Source organism: Elephantulus edwardii, unplaced genomic scaffold, assembly GCF_000299155.1.
Source record: "Elephantulus edwardii isolate Elephantulus edwardi_28Jun2011 unplaced genomic scaffold, EleEdw1.0 scaffold00026, whole genome shotgun sequence".
NCBI classification, from domain to species: domain Eukaryota; kingdom Metazoa; phylum Chordata; class Mammalia; order Macroscelidea; family Macroscelididae; genus Elephantulus; species Elephantulus edwardii.
The window spans coordinates 22,344,529-22,349,910 of record NW_006399776.1 but is presented as its reverse complement, the minus strand read 5'-3'; positions in this window follow the sequence as shown (position 1 = coordinate 22,349,910).

The following is a 5,382-nucleotide window of genomic DNA, read 5'->3' as shown; positions in this document are numbered from 1 at the left end:
GGTCCTTAGAGAGGGACATCATGCTTGGGAGGGTGGAGGGACAGCGCAGGAGAGGAAGGCCCTCTATGAGGTGGATTGATTCAGTGACTGGATAATTGGGATGGGAGTGTCAGAGACAGTGCGATTGGCACTGGACAGAGCGGAGTTGAGGGCTGTTGTACATAGGGTCGCTATGAGTCACAAGCGACTCGACGGCACGTGACTGGCTTATATCACACATCATAATTTGTTCTAGGTTCACCTATGTTGTGCTGTATTTCACATTTTTTTATCATTTATTATTGTTGCTTAATATTCTACTGTGTGAATATACCATAGGTTTTTTAACTACTTGTCTGTAGATGGACACTTGAGTTGTTTCCAACTCCTTACCCCCTAGGCCACCAGAATTTAAACTAATTATTGTAAAAGAAATTATTCATGCACACACCCAGGTAAATAGTGGATCTACATATAATGTGCAGCATAGCTCATTTATGAAAATAGCTAGAGGGATTTTATTGTTGGCAAAACATACAGTGTTCATGTAATTTGCAGGGGAAAGGCACATAGATTTAAATGGCACATATACCTGTAACAGTGATCACTCAGTGTTACAAAGGAGTCCACTGGCACAGTCATGTAGGGCTCAGCTGCTAACTAAAGTCAGTAGTTTTAACTCACTAGCTGCTCCACAGTAGAAAGATGTTATGGTCTTCTTCTGTAAAGATTTATAGTCTTGGAATCCCTAAGGGGCAGTTCTACTCTGTCCTGCAGGGCATCTATTAGTTGGATTGACTCAATGGTGATGGGTTTTGTTTTGGTTTGGCTTTTTTTCCTTCAAAATAAATTTTATTTCTTCATCAATTACATTCTTAAGTGAAACTGGCATTATATATCTATTTTTTTAACTGTTAACTATTTCATGTATAGCTTGGCTTCCACCGTGATACAAACTAAAAATAAAGCCATTTTAGTCAATGTTTTTGCATCAAAAGTGCAAATGGCAACATAATAGAAATTGTATGGGTCAACATAATAAAAAGTATAAAAAAATAAAAAGAAAAAGAAAAGTATAACAATAGCATAGTATTAAGTCTTTAAATTTCATGCCTTCACCATACCCCAAAGATTTTGTTATATTTTGGCTAGTTTTGAATTTCTCTGAAACTCACTAATTTTTTTTTAGTATTTCAATTATTTTATGCCCTAAAACTGGTTTATCCTGGAGACTAGTCAGGGTGCAGTGGTATAGAACATATATTGAGGTGCTATTATATGGTTATGGTCTATATGATTTAGGTCCAACTGTTTAACTGTTAGTCTACTACAGTTGATTCCTTTATTTTGCAAGAGTTTGCTTTATAAAATTCAGAGCTCTGCCATGAAGTATATAGATTTTTAGAATTGCTATGTTTTCTGGGTAGATTGGTTCTTTGTCATATAACGTTCTTAGTTTTGATGAATTTTTACTTCAAGTCTATTTATAAGATATTAATATTGCTACAATATTAATCCTTTTCTTTAGACTACGGTGGTTTTTGTTTGTTTGTTTGTTTTGGTATTATTCCCTATCCCCACAATCCTTTGATTTTTTTTTTTACCCTTTTACTTCTATGTGCCTTAGGGTGTGCCATATTTTCATCCACTTATATTCATTTCACAAAAGAATTTTGCCATTTTGTGATATTTGTGTGTGAAGTTGCTTCATTATTCCCATTTACTTCCAATGTGTAGTTTTAAAAAAATATAGATGTCCCTCTTTTATTAATTATTGCTATTTTGGAGATGATGAGTCAATTTTCTTCATTTTGGTGAGCAGATCTATTTACCTTTTTTGTGGCTACCCTTAACTTCCTACATTTAAAACAATGTTATTTCATAAAATTGCCTTTAACTTCTTCAGTATAGAAAAAGTCTGTATTAAATAAATTACATTCCATTTTATTGCCCATTTTAACTTAGATTTCCTATAATCTATATTAATTTATTTAGTTGTTCAATGTATTCATGTGCCTATTCAATGTCACTATTCTTGGTTGCTGGTTTCTGTTGGTTTCCTTTCTGGAGAACTCTTCTTAATGTTTTTCGTAGGTCGGGTCTGGTGGTTAGAAATTCCCTTAATTTCTGTGTTTATCTGGGAAAATCTTAATTTCACCCTCAATTTCAAATGACCGTTTTGCTGGATATATTATCCTTGTCTGATAGTTCAGTTCTTTTAAGATTCTGTATAAGTCACTCCGTTTCCTTCTTGCCTGCATAATTTTAGAGGAGAAATCAGCATTTAAGCATCCTGAGAACTTTTGTATTTGACATTTTGCTTTTTTTTTTTAGCTGCTCCCAAAATTCTTTATCTTTGGTTTTAGAAAGCTTAATTCTAATATGTCTTGGTATTTTCCTCCAAAGATTGAACCGAGATGGGATTCATTGATCTTCTTCAATTAAAATCTTGCCTTTCATGATATCTAGAAAATTTTCTGCTGTTAGTTCTTCAAAAATTTTTCTGAACTTTCTCTCATTCTTCCTGGAATTACCATTATTTATTGTTTATAGTGTTTTTCTTGATGGTGTCCTGCAAAAAACCATTATGCCCTTCTCAGATTTCTTGGTTTTTTTCCACATGTTCTTAAAAATATGTAGCCTCAATTTTGTCTGTTTCCATTGCTTTGCATCTTCTTGAATGTTCTTCCATGGTTTTGTTTATTTCTGCTATTTTATCATGAAGCTCTGGAATTTCTGGTTTTTATGTCAGGTTTCTACCTCTTTAGTGATTTTTAAAATTTGTTCTTGTATTGTTTTCTTGAATTCTTCTAAAATTTTTTGTGTTTTCCTTATTTTGTTGAGAAAACGTAATAGTAATAATACTAATTTTTCTTTACATCTTTTTAGGGAATTTCATAGTGACATATGCCTGAAATATTAGGCTTGTTTTTCACTGGAGAATAAACAGAAAACACCCATTGTCCTGATGATTCCCAAACCTCCCTATCATTTACAGTTTCTTCTAGAAGTTTCTTTTCATCTTTCTGCTCTTCACGGTTAAGTGAAGTCAGCAAGTTTTGAGACAATCCCAATACTCCATTGCTGCTGGATGAGTTTCCAGTGCCAGTACTACTGCCTGATGGCTTCACGTGATCTCTGCTGCTCCCTAATACTGAAGACTTGGAGAACCTGGATGGCTGGATCACACTGGAGGATCTCTGGTTAGCATCATTCCAGCCATGTCTGCTACTACCCGAGGCCTGCTGCTGAAGTTGCTTCTGTATCCCACCTGCACTTTCGGCAGGGAGATGTTAATTCTAGCATCAATCTCCAAAGCAGCACCAACTTTGAAGGAAGAAGTGACAAATGGCCATGAAGATGGTTTGCCACAGAGTAATCTTCACTCCACACGCCAAACCACAGTCTGGAGCAACTAAAGGTGTGCAAGCTGGCTCATGTGGCTTCCCATTGGCAGTGGGTTTTGTTTAGTTTGTGGTAGGTGGCACAAATTGTTTGTGCTTGACTAACCTGAAAGTCAGTAGTTTGAATCTAACCAGCAGTACTATAGAAGATAGATCTGATAATGTTTCTGTTAAGATTGTTGCTATGTGCTATCAAGTTGGCACACACTCATGGCTGACCCTCCGGCAGGTTTTTAGACTTTGTAAATTGAACAGGAGGAGACTGCCCATCTTTCTCCTGTGGAGCAGCTCATGGTTTCAAACTCCCTGTCTTTGAGCTGGCAGTGCAACTCCTTTCAACTAGGCCACCAGAACTCTCTTTTGTTAAGATTATAACCAAGAAAATCCTGTAGAGCAATTCTATTCTGTAAAACCTTGTATCTCCAAAAATGGAAATAAATTAAAGAATGGCTAACAGTAATATACATATATAGAAAACAATCTGAAGGAGTATTTTCCATATATTTAATAGGTTGTTTAGGGGCAGTGTGATTATGGATTTTTTTAAAAGTTCTTTTTACTTTTTTCCCTGCAATGAGAATGTTGTTCTACTTATATATATGTAACTAAAGAAAAGATGTTCTCAGGATTGAATACAGCACTCAGACCAGGGTTCAGAGGTTCAATGACAGTCCCCTGCAGGGAGTGAGGCCTCACATTACAGCTTTTATTGACAGATTCTTTCTTTTACTGCCTTAAAGTCAGTTAAGAGTTTACTAAAACCTTTAGTTTGGTTTATTTTTTCACATCAACTGCTCTTGTTCTGCTTGTTTGGTTTATTTTTTAATGTAAATGAAAGGTATAACATTCATCTTTGTCCTCAGTTGAGTTACTTCAGAAATCCACCTCTGTAACTGTTTCCTCACTGGTGAACATTCCTCTTCCTTAGCAGGATTTTTTGAGATAAAACTACTGGAATGTCATGTTTGAGAACTCTCAGTTCCTTGTGAGCATTTAGGTAGCTTCCTTTGGAACTCTTTGAAATCCTTAACAATTGTTTAATTGTTAAATTAAATAACATGGTCACAACATTGCTCTCTGCCATTATTATGAACTCATTTTCTCAAGTTTTTCCTCTCTTGAAATTTTTCAACAAATTGTCCAAAGTTGATCAATTGTGTGGCTCTTCTCAAATCTTTTACAACATTCTAGGATTTGAAATTGTCCTGATGCTTATAGACTTCCAGTGCCTCTGTATCTTGGATGCAGCACTTTATATAGGTTTTAAAATCTGAATTGAGATAACATCACCCGTGTCCTCCATTTACCTTAGCATCTGCCCTGTACTCTGAGTTTTCTTTCCTTTTTCTTTCATTTATCCTCTTTCAAATGTTTCCACTTTCACTTCTGTAATTTTATTTTACATACATTCTATCAGAGTCTCTTTAATTTTAGAACTATGTCCTTTGACATTAGCTTTTCATGGTCATCCTTCAGTCATGAGTTCCATGTGACTGATCTATTTATCTTCCTCTGCTAAAATTCAAGTTCCTCTTCTGCTATGATCTTTAGTAGTGAAACACTTTTTGACCTTTAAGATTTTATCAAAATTATTTATAATTATGATGCACTTTGGTGGCTTATTGGTAAGGAGTTATGTTGCCAACCCAAATATGCAAGGTTGGAACTCTCCAGCTTCACTGAAAACCCACAGGCTGTGAGTTTATTCTGATTCAATGGTGCATATCAAGAAAAGTTACAATTATGTTGTTGTTATTGTTATGTGCTGTTGAGTCACCTGCGACCCTATGTACAGCAGCTCTGAACCCTGCCCTATCCTGAGCCAGTTTCACTAATTCCAACACACCAACCCCCATTACCCCAGATACTGTATCAATCCATCTGATCTAGGGTCTTTCTCTCCTGCACTGTCCCTCCACCCTTCCAAGCATGATGCCCTTGTCCAAGGACTGGTTTCTCCTGGCCACATGTCCAAAGTATGAGAGATGGAGCTTCAAAA